Source organism: Nannobrachium achirus (genome assembly GCF_963921795.1).
Source record: "Nannobrachium achirus genome assembly, chromosome: 8".
Lineage (NCBI taxonomy): Eukaryota > Metazoa > Chordata > Actinopteri > Myctophiformes > Myctophidae > Nannobrachium > Nannobrachium achirus.
This window is the reverse complement of record NC_137817.1, coordinates 41,559,497-41,577,457: the sequence shown is the minus strand read 5'-3', so window position 1 is coordinate 41,577,457 and position 17,961 is coordinate 41,559,497.

Here is a 17,961-nt window from a genome sequence, read left to right as displayed (position 1 = left end):
TGTATATAAGGGGTTCTTTGTCTGTTACTACAACTTTTGCCTGATGAAGACGTAAAGTCGAAACGTTGCAGTTGCCTTTTGCCTATAATAAAAGTAAGTTTTTGGAGCGTATGAACAGTGTGCGGGCGTTTTTCTCCTTCCATTTCAGGCCAAACAAGGCATCACTTACTGTTTAAAGTTAGATTTTTCAGTGATAATTGGAATAACCCTGTACATTTTTGCACAGTGTCATGAACATTCGACTTTGTATGTACATGTGTTAGGGGCAGAAGAATAATTTTCATAAAACTGCAATATTCATTGGCTTATAAAAACCAGGGGCATAGTTCTGCCGATTTAAAATGACTCCAATACGGAACTAAAACTTCCTATGATTGGCCGCTAGTTGCGCTGTTTCCCCCCCCCCGGCCGATCGCAAAAAGAATTGCCCTCCATTGGATCCCATTCATTTTCCCCTTTCGTTTTCTAACCTTAACTTTTTCCCTGCCAGATGTTGTTATTTATTATTGGGTTTTGTGCCAGCAAAAGCACCTTACCTTTGCGATGATATAGACAAAGGTGTATTCATTTTTTTTTTGAAATTTTCTCTTAAAGAGGTGTGCCGTGGCTCTACCAGCAGTAGGGGGCAGCCTCATGCAAGAATTAATGTGAAAATGGTCTCAGATCGACTCTTGCTTGTCAAGGCTGTTCAAGGCTGATGAGTCGCTACAGAGCAATAGATCCAGAGAAAAACACATGGAAGAGTGTTGTGACTCCATTGATGTTAACGTCCAGTTGGATTTTAAGAGTACTTTTATGGGAGCTGTTTCAACGGTAGACACCCGCGCGACCCCTCATCAGGTTACAGACATCAAACCAAGGTACAAAAGAACGAGCCAAAGAACGTACAATTGGCATTCCGCCGCCGTAAAAAATGGGGCGAACGTGAACGTTCAAAGCGTTGATAGAGTTAATTAACATTTTCATGAATACTGTATGGTTCCTATCGCTAGTAAAAAATTGCCTTTCAATCACCATCATATTCGTTTTGTCGAAATGTGCTCCAATGTATTTTAAAATAAATGATAAAGTTGCGGGGGGGCGTGGCCGACTAAACTGATACCAGCCGGCTGTGTTCTTCTTTGTGTGCTGTATTTCGGGAGGCTCCGACCACATTCTCCCATGTATCCCTGCGTTGCACGTGACCGTTGGCAGCCAATAGCATCTCTGATGCCTTTACAATTCTATGATGGTGACGTCTAGGGGTGTAACGATACATTTTAATAGCGATTCGATACATATCACGATACATGGTTGACGATACGATACATGGACGATATTGGTTAATGCATGCCGATACGATACGATTCGATTCAATGATTTAAAATCGATATAGTAACTATTTAGCAAAGAAATGAAATCTGTGTAAAAGGTGTGGATAGTGCAGGTTTTTAAGGGAAACATGTATTATTATGGATATAAATATGTAAACACAGTGATTATCTGCCAAATACATGGACATTGCATATTGACAAACCGGACCTTGACATGAACCCAGAGATTACACACATGTATCCATAGACCAGTGTAGCTATATGGAAAGGAAAAGTAATTAAACCCCTCCTTTTAATTTTTTCTTCTTAAAAATGCTAAATACAATGCACAAGAAGGTAGTATTGATACAATCGATTCTTTGCACTGCCGATTCGATACGATACAAAATAAAACGATACGATTCGATTTTAGCTGTTTTCATTTCGATATACTTCGATTTTTTAAGTTAAAAACGATATTTCGATACAGTTACTATATCGTTACACCCCTAGTGACGTCCCATTCCAAGGGGTAGAAAAGGGCCATTTGCGCTGCATAGAAACCAATGGCTTCGCTTCGTCGCGCGGACCCCCGTTCGGCCGCCGCGACCACCTCCGCCTCGCCGATACGCATTTAGACCATAATTGAGGGAGTAGCAGGCAAGATTCCTTCACCAATGTAAACACAGTTGCTGAGGGAAGCTACTTCCTGAAGAGACAGCAAGACTCGCTGTGATTGGCCGGTGGTGTATGATCTGCGCTGTGATTGGCCAGTAGTGTATCATGTGGGAGATGACATCATTTTGCCGGGAAATACAGCCCCTGTCAAGGCTATGTAGAAAACATATAAAGAAAAGGCTTTTGGGGCTGAAATTAACGGAGTGGGTGTTCTAAAACTTTAGCGATATAATAGTTAGGACAATTTTAAGATTTGTTTTATTAAAAAAGTTACATAGTATAACTTTAACATACAAACTTCTCAGTTCTACTTCTCAGTTGGTCCACCCTTTGGCCAATGTTTGTGAATTTAATTTCTTGGCCGTTTTGCAAAAGTGTGATATATAGTGTCTGAATGTTGGCGGTAAGTTGTTAAGTTATGTTTGGACTCGTGTGCACAGGCACATTTTGGGAGAGTGCATGGTTAATTAATGCCCAATCAACTACTTCATATTGTATATTTATTGCTAATAGGAAGGGATTTTGAACAAAATATCTGAGGAATAATTGTGTTTATTTACTATGTATTAAAATGTATATTTATATATCATTTTACTTGATCGTAAGGATTTGGATGGTTATCTGAGTGTACAAACATTTGTGTTGTGGTTAATGTGAATAATCCAGATATGGCCGGACATGAACATAATAATTCATTCATCCATTCATTGTAAATCACATTCACATTAGATTAGACACATTGTTATCAAGAAACACAACTGAAAAAGACCAGATACTGTATGCTTAAGAAGTTTAATCAGATTAAATTGCTTCATATAGAAAAATCACAAGCTCAAATCAACCAAATAATTAAAGATAGATTAGTTATATTAAGATCGGGATAGATGGATAATTGTAAAATAAGTTTTAAATAATCTATATTTATGAAAAACAATATGTCTCTGGGAAAAGTCCAGCCTACATTTTAGAGCAAACAAGTTGATCCTAGACCAAAGTACAGTAATATTATACTGTATTCTTAAATCTCCACAGAATAAGTTGGGACCAGTCTGCCTCATGATGACATTGTTTCTGACTGTTCTGATGGTTCTGGTTGTTTCAATTCACAGGTAGACATATTGACTGAATAACAAATCACTGTGCCATGTTGTCTGTTTTGTTCCAACTCTACTTGTTCTAGGTCGCCTTCATTATCAAATCTTCACACGTGAGTTCGCGGCAACCACACTTTTCAATGACGGTGTAAGAGTACAGCTCTGTTGTGCCATCAGCGCATTTCAACTCTACTTCCTTCTTACTGGTGGCCACCTCCTGACAGCAGGTGCATTTGTGCATTAAGCCATTTGTCTTTGTTGAATACCTTTAGAGACAAGAGAAGAACAGTGTTAGTGTTAGTGGTATAGCGTTAGTTTTATTGGTAGTTTCTGGAAATTAAAGTTTTACCATGTAACTTTTTTTATAAAACAAATCTTAAAATTGTCCTAACTCTTAAATCGCTAAAGTTTTAGAACACCCACTTCGTTATTTTCAGCTTCTGAAGCCTTCTCTTTATATGTTTTCTATGATCCTGACCGGGGTCCGGTTTTCGCGCAAAAATTACGTCATCATACACTGCCGGCCAATCACAGCGCATCTTGAAGTGGGGTCGCTAGCTATCACAATAGGGCGGCCATATTTGTAGGCGCCCGTGTGTCTCTATCTATACTCGGGTGAAACACTCCGTTTCTCCGGAATGCCTGAACGCACAGGAACCAGGGACCCCTCTAAAGATAGATCTCGGCGAGGTGGAGGCAGACGCGGGGGTGACGCGGGGGTGTGAGGCCCGGTCCGCGGCGAAAAACGGCCGAAAGACGCGGACGCTACTGACCACTAGTTGAGCAACTTACACAGTATAGCTTTAAGCCATTAATCATTTGTATTCACCTCAACAAATACAAATATTGGACTTCAATTACTAATATGATATGTAGGGAAGATAGGTACTCTTACATTGAGTATGTTGGACAACCACCACCGCAAGATGTAATTTCAACTGGAACGGTTGACCTGCATTCAACAATTTCAGTTTCTGGAGTGATTGGCACAGTTTGAGTGGCAGTGGAAGCACTCAGGCGACCTGTAGGTTCAGTGACAGCTTGTGTTTCATTGAAACCGATGAACGGACTTGTAGCTACAGTGACAGCTTCAGTTTGTTCAGAACCGATGAACTGGGTTGTAGGTTCAGTGACAGCTTGAGTTTCTTCCGGACCGGTGAACTGACTTGTAGTTACAGCGGCAGTTTTTGTTCCTTCAGGACCAATGGACTGACTTGTTGGTACAGCAATCCTTCTCGATCCTTTGAGAGGTTTGAATTGAGTGGAACGTACAGCGATAATTATCGGTCCTCTGGTACTGATGAACGCAGTTGTAGGTACAGTGACGGTTTTTGTTCCTTCGGGACCAACGAACTGACTTGTAGGTCCGGGGACAGTTTTTGTTCCTTCGGGACCAACAAACTGACTCGTAGGTCCGGGGAAAATCTTTGTTCCTTCGGAGCCGACAAACTGACTTGTAGTTACAGCAGCAGTTTTAGTTCCTTCGGGGCCGATGATTTGACTTGTAGGTACAACAACAGTTTTAGTTCCTTTGGGACTGATGAACTGACTTGTAGGTACGCCAACAGTTGTAGTTTCTTTGGGACCGATGAACTGACTTGTAGGAACAGTGACAGTTTGCGTTTCAGTGGAACCAATGGGCCGATTTGTTGTGACAGGCCGTTCCTTTGTAATATTCACGTAGTTTGTTTCATTTGTATGTACACAGTTGTGACGCAGGGTACCTGGTTATACAAGGTAAAAAAGAGAAAGAATACAAGTCTCATGTGCAAGTCTGTGCAAACACATTACAACGCCACAGTTAATGCATAGAAACACCATTTAAAACAGCATAATAAATTATTGAATTCTCACATGTTTTGCAACAGCCTTTCTTGTCCGTTTTTTCAGTCCCCTGGAATAAAAACATTTATAAACATTGAAATCATTAGTGTACTATTTGTTTCTGACTAAGGCTAACTTAATGAAGACTAACGTCTCTTAAATTTCACTTCAATATTGCATATAAAAGATAATAAAGTCCCTGGACAGTGTTTCTCTTTCACAACTACAAAATCCATTTCAGTTGACGGTTATTATTGTTGACATTGCTTATAAGACGTTATTATCCATATAGAGGCTACTCACTGGAAGGCAGTTGCTTGGATCATATTCAGCACATTCAGTTTTGTGTTCAAGAACCGTTAGTTCACCAGCAATACATTCATACTTTGTACAGTTGTCGTTGGATGGAGACCAGGTTTGTGAAGGCTGTGAGATTACAAACAGTTAATGAATGACCATGCAATGGCTGGATGGAGCATTAAAAGCATTTCTAATAAACCACATGAACTCACCTCAATAGCAAAAGATTTGTTGTCTGGCAGAAGAACAATACAGCTGGTCTTTTTGCACTTTCCACAACATTGTCCTGTCACATTTTCATATGTGAAGCCCTGTTTGAAAAAACAACATCTTATATTTTAGGAATCAACACTAACAAGCACGTAAAAAGTGAAGAAGATAAATATATTGCCTTTTAATACTATCATGTTGTATCTCCTGACAGCATTGAGTACATATTACTGTATTGTATTGCTGACATTATCAACACTATTCCTATCAAATTAAATTATTGATCCTGTCATGTTGTGGCGCTAAGCTTTTCTTGAACAGTTAAAGTTCCAAACAATACCCCATGAATTTATTTATTTATTTATGAATAAATATGGTTTCATGAGCAGTCTGATATGAGTAATTGTGGGCTCGCCTGAAAGGCGAGCACACTCTAGATATTGTCAATATTTATATACTAGGCATATCAAGTTCTCCTCAAAACTTTGGCACCTTTCTACTCCTACATACTTAGACAGAAAATGAAAATAAAAACATCAATGTGTTCAGCTTACTGTGGCGACGCGTGCTATAATTTTTTACAGCAATCGGCCAAATGGTGGCGCTGTAGGAAGCCTTCGAAAGTGCAAACTTTGAACAGGTAGAGCTCATGCTCTGTTTGAGGTACAGCCATGAAACCTGTATACACGTATGCGTCTCCTCATGCCGAACAACTTTTACGCTCTGACTTTTAACCTCTGAACTTTAGATCCCCCAGAATTTTGAATTATATGAAAAACAGTAAAAATCTATCTCCTCCTGGGATTTTTCGTTACGCGCACGAAACCTTTTTCACATGAACTTTGGACCAATACGGTCAAACTGTCTGGTCGGATTTCTTTTAAAGTGAAACATTATTTTTTAATAATTCAATGCATATTGCGGTTTTATGCAAATTATTCTTCTGCCTCTAAATCATACATGCAAAGTTACACGTTCACGGCATTTGGCAAAGATGTAGAGGGTTAGTCAAAGTATCACTGAAACCAATTGTATTCCAATCGGCCAAAGGGGGGCGCTATACGAAGCGTTTGAAAATTCAAACTTCAAAGGGGCATAAGTCATGACTCGTTTCGTTTGAAGTCATGCAACTTGCTTACACGCTTGCTTTGACTCAAGCGGAAGACATCTGTGTCTTTGTTAAGTAAGCTCCGCCCTTAGATTTTCCACCATTTTGAGCAGTTTGTAAAACACTTAAACCCGCTTTTATTCTGGAATTTTCGCGTCACGTGCACAAAACTTTTTTTACATGAACTTTGGACGGATATCTAAAGATCTGTCAGATCTGATTTTTTTTTTAATTGAAACATGCTTTTTTAATAATTCAATGAATATTGCAGTTTTATGCAAATTATTCTTCTGCCTCTAAATCATACATGCAAAGTAATATGTTCATGGCATTTGGCGAAGATGTAGTGTTAGTCCAAATATCACTAAAACCAATCTTACCCCAATTGGCCAAAGGGGCGCGCTATATCATTTTGAGCAGTTTGTGAAACGCTTAAACCCGTTTTTATTCTTCATGAAACATTCTACACACAATCTAAGGACCTTTATCTAACATGCCTATGAAGTGCACACAAAAAAATATATATTATAATAATAATAATAAATATAGCTGCAAGCAGCGATAAAGTGGCCAAAACACCTCAAATCATGAACACAGCCTGCATGAAGTCTTGCAAGCACATTCCCACTAGGTCAGGGAACAGATGCCACCCTTCTCACTTTGGTCTGTTATAGCGCCACCAGCGGGTCAACTTTTGCATAACACATTTTTGGAACAAAATGCCTCAAATCATGCATGCAGTGTCCGATTGCGTCAGTAACGTCAAAGAGAGCACTGCTTGCGATCTTGACATTTTGTACTTTTATAGCCATTGTTTTCTGGCTTGAAGCGAGCCCACAATTGTTTCGAAGGAACAATATTTTCTAGTTCAGACTTGCGTCGTTTCAGTGACATATGTCAATTCTGACCACAGATTGATGATCGGATAGGAGGTATCGTATATATATATATTGTGGTGTCTCGCTACGGGCAACGCCGCCAGGTAAGCACGTCACCAGAGAGAGAGGGTGGCACGGAGGGAGAGCGAAGCCAAGAGGACCGCACCTACCGCTGGGACGCGTCATTGATGGACGGTACCTCCCTTCATTCATGCTCCATCAGCTTGATGCCGCCGCACCTGTGATAGCCGGCCCGGTTGAGCACCACGCCTAAAAGCGCTGCTAGCGCTTGCTCTCCCTCAGTCTCTCTCTGGTTCTCCGACAAGCTAAGACGTGCAAACTGGCGGTAAGAGCGAGCCCACCACTATTTCCCATTATTGTGTATTACGAAATACTTTACTGACATTGCCTTGTCCTCCCCCCCTATAGGCAACTACGGAGCGCCCATATTAAGGACGATGGGCAAATAGGCAAACAAAGAAACGCATGGCAAGGAGCGAGGAAGGAGCCCTGTTTAAACGGCCCGGCGCCGCCTGCCCGTTTCTCCCCCCCCCAGGGAGCCTAACCTAACCCTGACTGATACCTACCTCTCTGGCCCTAATTCCCCAACCGGTAACCTTGACTTACCTGGCTCGGCACAGGAAGAAAAGCCGGTCTCTAAAAGGGACATTGACTTTGTTATTATTTAAGAGTTATTATTCTCCTTTTTGCCATTTGTTGTTTATTGTTTATCCTTTAAGAAAACTATACTAAACAACGGTGCATTCCTCCCCGTTTGGCCTGAAGCCTCTGCAAATCACCCTGTGTTCATATTGATTTAAATAAATGTAGCCTGTGGGCTTTGCACCGTACCTTTGTTGTGTCTTTGTTGGGAACTTTACACCACAAATGGTGGAGAATCCGGGCGGGACTTCCGTCGCCTTCGTGAAGCAATTCTCGCCAGCCTAGGTTATAGTCTACCAGCACGAGCCCAGCGATACCACAACTGGAGCTTTTGCCCCTCCCAACCACCCAGACAGCAGGTTGCCGCTCTTCTCCGCCTGGCCCACAGCTGGCTGACCTCGCCGGGAGATCCACCATGCATCGACAGAATCATTATAGACCGTTGCATACGGTCGCTGCCGCCAGACGCACGCAAGTACGCTGCACAGGTGAGCCCCACGACAGTGGACGCTCTAGTGGCGTTGTTGGAGAACCACCAGGTTAGCTCAGAAATGATGCGTGGCTCCCGAGGTGAGCCACTGAGGGGAGCCGCTGATGCCCGGCCAGGGCGAGAACGAGCCCGCCCACCAGCATCCCCTCACTCTCCGCCCCGTACCCGCCCCGCTGCTCCAGACCGGAGCAGCCGCTCGACCGCAACCCGTAAGTGCTACGTCTGCGGTAAATTAGATCATATATCGTGGGCTTGTCCGGAACGAGACCGGGACGTGCACATGGCCAGCGCCGCCAGCTCTGAGAGCGCCCGCGCCTGTCTACTGACGGGCTCCGGACCCCGCCAGCACACAAAAGTCCCGGTGAAGATAGGAGAGGTCGACACGCACGCTCTACTCGACTCCGGGAGCGCTGTCTCTCTGATCCATGCCGAGCTGGCCGGTCCGCTTTCGACTGACACCGTCCCCGTGACCTGCGTGCACGGAGACCTGCGCAATTATCCAGTGACCTGGCTGAGGATCCGGACTCCCCGGGGAGAAGCAGTCCTGCCGATGGGAGTGGTGCCGAACCTTCCCGTGCCCGTAATCATTGGGGCCGACAACGAGCTATTTGCCCGGTACTGGAACCCCGGCCTGACCGCCGGCCCGCGGCCCCGAAGACGCCGCCCCAAGACCCGCACCCGGCCCTCGACACCGCTCGAGGTGTGCCCGGTGTTCGGCCCCACCAGTGATGCTAGCCGCGAAGAGAGCTCCACCGGAGAAGAGCGCCACAGCCCCGAGGACCGGAGTGCCAACGGCCCGCCTGCAGCAGCCCCAAGGAGCGCCTCTGAGACGAGATCAGCGGAGGATACATTCGCTGACCTGCGCTTGGAGCCCGACAGCCCTTCCCCCCGCCGCGGAGAGTTTGCAGCACAGCAGTGGACCGACCCAACGCTTGAGATGGCGCGCCGCCAGGTTGTTTCCATTAATGGAAAACTCGACGAAGGGGTGAGTCATTTACCTTCGCCTTATTTTGCTGTTAACCGTGGGCTACTATATCGTGGTGTAATCGATAGAGCCGGTGAAGTGGTAGAGCAACTACTTGTCCCAAAATCCCATGTCTCCCGTGTCCTGTATCTGGCACACACACACCAATTGGGGGCCCACCTTGGTGTCCAAAAGACGTATGACCGAATAGTGGCACGGTTTTATTGGCCGGGAGTTAAGAGGGCAGTCGAGGATTTTTGTCGTGCGTGTGGTCCCTGTCAAAAATGCGCTCCTCGCCCTGTTCAGCGGAATCCCCTAATCCCGCTGCCAATCATTGAAACGCCGTTCTCCCGAATAGCGTTGGGTATTGCTGGCCCGCTTCCCAAATCGGCCCGTGGCCACCGATATATACTAGTGATAATGGACTATGCCACACGCTTCCCTGAAGCCATTCCTCTCCGCGCAGCCACGGCTAAAGCTATTGCACACGAGTTGTTCATGTTGTTCACTCGCGTGGGCATAGTTGACGAAATTCTCACGGATCAAGGCACATGTTTCATGTCACGAGTGTTACAACAGCTTTATAAATGGTTAAATGCTTAATCTACTCAAGGAAGAATGCATGCGGAGTAAATTGTGCATTTAGTCGTGGCAATATATCACAACTTTGAACACAACAGATTATGTGGTGCTTCACATTAAAAGAACAGCAAACCTGTTTGTATGTGTCAGTCTGGACCATCTTAGTCATGGTTTCTGTTTCTGTAAGCAACTATGTTTTTTTATATATTTTTTAATTAGGGATTATGACTGGGCTACATCCACTGCGATCATCTACAATACAATGTTGTTTTCTCTATCTAAAACCATAAAATAATGGAAAAGTTTGTAAAAAATATCTGTATGGGAGCACAGTTGCATGCTGGGTAACTGCCCACCCACTTAGTTTAACCCAATAGTGGTGCAATTCACAAACCAATGTGTTGATAGACAGAGAGGGCGGGTCTATTTTAACCCAAGTTGGTGCAATGCAGTGAACCATGTGTTGGGTAAACTCGAATTCAAAAGCCTGTACCAACACTTGGGTTATGAACTCAATGCATTTTATCTGATGATGTGGGCGGGCCATCCATAGCCCAACAGATGGTTTACTAATTTTAAGTATTTTTAATCCAATGTTTGGTCAAACTGACCCAACCTTTGACCCAACAGTGTCAACCCAGCAAAAGGGTTGAACATTTGACCCAACATTTTTAAGAGTGTACCTAGAGCTCTTCGAACGAACAGCAGCCCGGGAGAGGTGGCCGGTGGCTGAGTGGGGTAATATCATAGCACCATTCCTAAGTGGCGAGGCCCAACGTGTATGCCGCGACCTCCCGCTGGCCGAGGCCCGGGACTTCCGTCGCCTTCATGAAGCAATTCTCGCCAGCCTAGGTTATAGTCTACCAGCACGAGCCCAGCGATACCACAACTGGAGCTTTTGCCCCTCCCAACCACCCAGACAGCAGGTTGCCGCTCTTCTCCGCCTGGCCCACAGCTGGCTGACCTCGCCGGGAGATCCACCATGCATCGACAGAATCATTATAGACCGTTGCATACGGTCGCTGCCGCCAGACGCACGCAAGTACGCTGCACAGGTGAGCCCCACGACAGTGGACGCTCTAGTGGCGTTGTTGGAGAACCACCAGGTTAGCTCAGAAATGATGCGTGGCTCCCGAGGTGAGCCACTGAGGGGAGCCGCTGATGCCCGGCCAGGGCGAGAACGAGCCCGCCCACCAGCATCCCCTCACTCTCCGCCCCGTACCCGCCCCGCTGCTCCAGACCGGAGCAGCCGCTCGACCGCAACCCGTAAGTGCTACGTCTGCGGTAAATTAGATCATATATCGTGGGCTTGTCCGGAACGAGACCGGGACGTGCACATGGCCAGCGCCGCCAGCTCTGAGAGCGCCCGCGCCTGTCTACTGACGGGCTCCGGACCCCGCCAGCACACAAAAGTCCCGGTGAAGATAGGAGAGGTCGACACGCACGCTCTACTCGACTCCGGGAGCGCTGTCTCTCTGATCCATGCCGAGCTGGCCGGTCCGCTTTCGACTGACACCGTCCCCGTGACCTGCGTGCACGGAGACCTGCGCAATTATCCAGTGACCTGGCTGAGGATCCGGACTCCCCGGGGAGAAGCAGTCCTGCCGATGGGAGTGGTGCCGAACCTTCCCGTGCCCGTAATCATTGGGGCCGACAACGAGCTATTTGCCCGGTACTGGAACCCCGGCCTGACCGCCGGCCCGCGGCCCCGAAGACGCCGCCCCAAGACCCGCACCCGGCCCTCGACACCGCTCGAGGTGTGCCCGGTGTTCGGCCCCACCAGTGATGCTAGCCGCGAAGAGAGCTCCACCGGAGAAGAGCGCCACAGCCCCGAGGACCGGAGTGCCAACGGCCCGCCTGCAGCAGCCCCAAGGAGCGCCTCTGAGACGAGATCAGCGGAGGATACATTCGCTGACCTGCGCTTGGAGCCCGACAGCCCTTCCCCCCGCCGCGGAGAGTTTGCAGCACAGCAGTGGACCGACCCAACGCTTGAGATGGCGCGCCGCCAGGTTGTTTCCATTAATGGAAAACTCGACGAAGGGGTGAGTCATTTACCTTCGCCTTATTTTGCTGTTAACCGTGGGCTACTATATCGTGGTGTAATCGATAGAGCCGGTGAAGTGGTAGAGCAACTACTTGTCCCAAAATCCCATGTCTCCCGTGTCCTGTATCTGGCACACACACACCAATTGGGGGCCCACCTTGGTGTCCAAAAGACGTATGACCGAATAGTGGCACGGTTTTATTGGCCGGGAGTTAAGAGGGCAGTCGAGGATTTTTGTCGTGCGTGTGGTCCCTGTCAAAAATGCGCTCCTCGCCCTGTTCAGCGGAATCCCCTAATCCCGCTGCCAATCATTGAAACGCCGTTCTCCCGAATAGCGTTGGATATTGCTGGCCCGCTTCCCAAATCGGCCCGTGGCCACCGATATATACTAGTGATAATGGACTATGCCACACGCTTCCCTGAAGCCATTCCTCTCCGCGCAGCCACGGCTAAAGCTATTGCACACGAGTTGTTCATGTTGTTCACTCGCGTGGGCATAGTTGACGAAATTCTCACGGATCAAGGCACATGTTTCATGTCACGAGTGTTACAACAGCTTTATAAATGGTTAAACATTAAGCGCATCCATACCTCGGTCTTCCACCCCCAGACGGACGGTTTGGCTGAGCGTTTCATAAAGTCTGTTAAAAGCATGTGCAAGAAACTAATTGACGTAGACGGCCGAGACTGGGATCAGCTGCTGCCTTACGTTTTATTTTCCATCCGTGAGGTCCCGCAAGCGTCAACGGGGTTCTCTCCCTTTGAGCTCCTGTATGGGAGGAGGCCCCGCGGCCTTCTCGATTTGGCAAGGGAGGCCTGGGAAGATCAGCCCACGGCCCATCGTAGCGTAATCGAACATGTCGAGCAGCTACAGGCCCGCGCCAAGAAAATCTGGCCCCTGGTGCGAGAACATATGGTGAAAGCCCAACAAGAACAGGCGCGCTTGTATAATCGCAACGCGACAGTCCGTGAATTTAAACTGGGGGAAAAAGTGCTGGTGCTTGTACCAAGTAACGAATGTAAATTTCTGGCAAAGTGGCAGGGGCCATTCGAAATTATTGAACGCACAGGCCCAGTAAATTATCGCGTGCGGAGGCCGGGGAGAAGAAAGGGAGAACAAATTTATCATGTGAACTTGCTAAAAAAATGGCACACGGCTGACGCCCCTCCGCTGCCCGCACTGTTCACTACTGCCTCCTCACACTCTCTGCCACCTGTTCCCCTAGGAGATGCGCTTTCCCCTCCCCAGAAACAGGACTTAAAGGAGCTGCTTGGCAGGAACCTGGACCGTTTTTCAGAGACCCCCGGACGCACAACTGTCATACAGCATGAGATACACACCAACCCGGGTAAAGTGATACGTCTACGGCCCTACCGCATACCTGAAGCCCGCCGCCATGCGATAAAAACAGAGGTACAGAACATGTTGGGCCTGGGAGTGATAGAAGAGTCTCACAGCCCCTGGTCCAGTCCAATAGTTATAGTCCCCAAGCCAGACGGTAGCCTGCGCTTTTGTAATGACTTTAGGAAATTAAACGAAATTTCTGAATTCGATGCCTACCCTATGCCCCGCGTAGATGAGTTAATTGAGCGGCTGGGTCCCGCTCGATTTGTGAGCACGCTGGACCTGACAAAAGGCTACTGGCAGGTGCCCTTGTCCCCCCAAGCGAAACCCAAAACGGCCTTCTCAACCCCCGAGGGGTTGTTTCAATACACCGTTCTGCCCTTCGGTGTTCATGGCGCGCCAGCCACCTTTCAGCGCATGATGGATAGGATATTGCGGCCCCACCGAGAGTATGCAGCCGCCTATCTCTACGATATAGTGATACACAGCCCCAGTTGGAGCGCACATTTAATCCATCTGAATGCGGTACTCGGAGCGCTGAGGGAAGCTGGCCTGACCGCTAATGCTAAAAAATGCCGACTGGGTCTGGACGAGACAGATTATCTGGGGTTTACGATTGGACGTGGCTGCGTAAAACCCCAGACCCGAAAAGTCGAGAAGATTAAAGATTGGCCTAAACCAGCGACCAAAAAACAGTTAAAATCTTTTCTCGGTCTCCTCTCGTACTATCAGAAATTTATAAATAACTTTGCTACTGTGGCAACCCCCTTATACGATCTCACCAGGCAAAAACTCCCGCAGCATCTCCAGTGGACGCCCCAAGCTGAGAGTGCGCTCAGTGCGCTGAAAGCGGCCCTCTGCGAAGAGCCAGTCTTAAAAGCCCCGGACTTTGCCAGACCCTTCGTCCTGCACACGGACGCCTCAGGTACCGGCTTGGGAGCCGTGTTGTCACAGGTTTTTGATGGAAATGAGCATCCTATAATGTATATTAGTAGAAAGTTATTAAAACATGAACAGCCTTATTCGACCGTGGAGAAAGAAGCCGCTCGCGGTTAAATGGTCTATTCATCATTTACGTTACTACCTCTGGGGCCGCCAATTCACTCTGATAACGGACCATGCTCCACTAAAATGGATGTCCCAGAATAAAGACAAGAACGACAGAATAACACGCTGGTTTCTCGAGTTGCAGAATTACCGTTTCACCGTGGAACACCGGCCTGGCAAGCAGATCCCACACGCTGACGCGCTCTCCCGGTTGTACGAAGAGGAAAAGAGAGATCGCACCCAGAGGCGCGATCATTGGGGGGAGGTGTGTGGTGTCTCGCTAGTGTTGTAGTCGAGTCCACCTAAAGCGAGTCCAAGTCAAGTCCAAGTCATATGGGGTTCGAGTCCGAGTCGAGTCCGAGTCAAGAGCCCCTGGGAGGGGGTCGAGTCCGAGTCGAGTCCGAGACCAATGGGAGGCGAGTCCGAGTCGAGTCCGAGACCAATGGGAGGCGAGACCGAGCCGAGTCCAGTTTTCTTTTCTTTTTTTTTTTTTGATAGGTAGGCTGCAGAAAACAATATATATATTTTTTTTTCGGACACACACACACACACACACACACACACACACACACACACACACACACACACACACACACACAAACAATGCAAGAACCCCCCGTTCATGTGCATTCACCTGTCTGGTGTTTCCTACCAATACCTTTCAAATTAATGGCTTGTCTTCAATTTAAATCAATAGGTCTCCCCAAATTACCTTTGGTTGCTGTCAATGCTGTGGTTTAGGTTTGAGGGAGTTTTTTTGGAGAGGTAGTTTTTTCCCATACCAATTTTCTGTCTAAGAACTAGACATTTGAGTTGCTACAATTACATTTTCTCCCAGGCAGAGAACAAGTACTTTAGTGTACAAATAAGACTTGGCATGTACTGCAGTACAATATCCCAAATCACAGACGATAATTAGGCCTATCCAGTCTAATATCATGATATGGATATAATATTGATGCCCATGCACCAAAAGGCCAAGTGATAACAAAAATAATATTATTTAAAACAGAAGTATGTCTACTACTGTAATCTATAACATTTTTAAACATTGCTGTTATAGTTGCATTGAAATTGAGCATGCATGATTACAGCAAAACGTTTTTCAAACAAACTCTTATCTTAACACCTTCTAAGCCAAGGGGAGCCCCTTAATGTTAAAACCGTACTATATCGCACATCCCCCCAGGGACTCTCAGCCACGTCGTACATTCCCGGACTTTGTCTTTAAAACCGGAATAAAAGCTTTTGATCCGAAAATCGGCGATCGTCTAACCTTCCCTAGTCACCACTCGTGCACTGATAGCTCATGCAGACCGTGCATGAAGCAGAGGTGACGTCAGCGCCTCTCCTTCTCCAAGGCTACTCCCAGCCATCCGTTTGCTGTCTGCACACTCGAGCTCCTACAGCAGCCATGCTTGGGGCTATGCTAGCGAAACTTTTCAGTTCTGTTCTTCAGTCACACATGGACTATTTGCGGGGACATTTACGTGAAAGGATCGCGCACGCGAAACGCACGGGGACATCGACGATCGGCCAAAACCCCCATTCTATCCCAACGGAAATCGAGAAAATCATGGTGAGTTACTGGCCTGGGGAAAAAAAAAAAGAAAAAACAGCGGCGCTGTTCAAGATGGAGGGGCTGCGGGGTCATGTTTATAAACATAATATTATGTCTCAGATCACAATACAATAATAGAAATGTCACGGCTAATCTACCAACCACCATTCTATTTCGGACGTCAAGGTGTTAATATTTTATTTTGACTAAAAGCTAAAATAAATAAATAAGGTTTTCCCATTCAAACACATAGCAGTAGCCTACGTGCCTGTCTGCATTTCATTGTTTAAGGTGAGAAATGTAGGCTACCCTATGTCATTAGTCTGATGCCTTTCAAGTATATACAAGGCAAAACAATACCCCATGTCACTGCTTCAAGTTGTTTTGATTCGTTTTAACCTCTCTACAGGGACTTACAATGTTACACTTCTCTCTGTTGATCAGTGCACTTTAAAACTTTCAGACGAGGCTTGCTTAACGAGTAATAGACTACACCTGGAAATACAAAAAGACGTAAATTCTTAATCCAGCTGTGCAGGTGGATTAAACTACACATGATCACAAAGGCTTGTGTTTGGAAGCTGTTAGGACTTATTTATTTGGGGACACAAGGATATCCTGCAGGTAAGAGGAAAGTGGACTGTTGTGCTGTTGTCTGTTTGGCGAAAAAAATAACTTCTGGGAATATTAGATGCTTGCTGCTGTGCTGAGCAGGGGGCTCTACGTGTGTGTGCCTGTGTGTGTGCGTGCGTGCTACTACTGTGTGCCTATTAGATGCGCGTCAGAATGCTCCGTTACTTAACAAGGCAGCTCTCTTAATGTTAATGTGAATGCACTCCTCATATGGATATAACATGTATTCCATTGCATTGTAGTGACTTGACTCGAGTGGACTCGGTGGGGGGCGAGTCCAAGTCAAATTAGACCGAGACCGAGACGAGTCCAAGTCAAATTAAGGGCGAGACCGAGACGAGACCGAGTCAGTGAAAATTTGGACTTGAGTCCTGACTCGAGACGAGTCATTGACTCGAGTACTACAACACTATGTCTCGCTACGGGCAACACCGCCAGGTAAGCACGTCACCAGAGAGAGAGGGTGGCACGGAGGGAGAGCGAAGCCAAGAGGACCGCACCTACCGCTGGGACGTGTCATTGATGGACGGTACCTCCCTTCATTCATGCTCCATCAGCTTGATGCCGCCGCACCTGTGATAGCCGGCCCGGTTGAGCACCACGCCTAAAAGCGCTGCTAGCGCTTGCTCTCCCTCAGTCTCTCTCTGGTTCTCCGACAAGCTAAGACGTGCAAACTGGCGGTAAGAGCGAGCCCACCACTATTTCCCATTATTGTGTATTACGAAATACTTTACTGACATTGCCTTGTCCTCCCCCCCTATAGGCAACTACGGAGCGCCCATATTAAGGACGATGGGCAAATAGGCAAACAAAGAAACGCATGGCAAGGAGCGAGGAAGGAGCCCTGTTTAAACGGCCCGGCGCCGCCTGCCCGTTTCTCCCCCCCCCCAGGGAGCCTAACCTAACCCTGACTGATACCTACCTCTCTGGCCCTAATTCCCCAACCGGTAACCTTGACTTACCTGGCTCGGCACAGGAAGAAAAGCCGGTCTCTAAAAGGGACATTGACTTTGTTATTATTTAAGAGTTATTATTCTCCTTTTTGCCATTTGTTGTTTATTGTTTATCCTTTAAGAAAACTATACTAAACAACGGTGCATTCCTCCCCGTTTGGCCTGAAGCCTCTGCAAATCACCCTGTGTTCATATTGATTTAAATAAATGTAGCCTGTGGGCTTTGCACCGTACCTTTGTTGTGTCTTTGTTGGGAACTTTACACCACAATATATATATATATATATATATATAT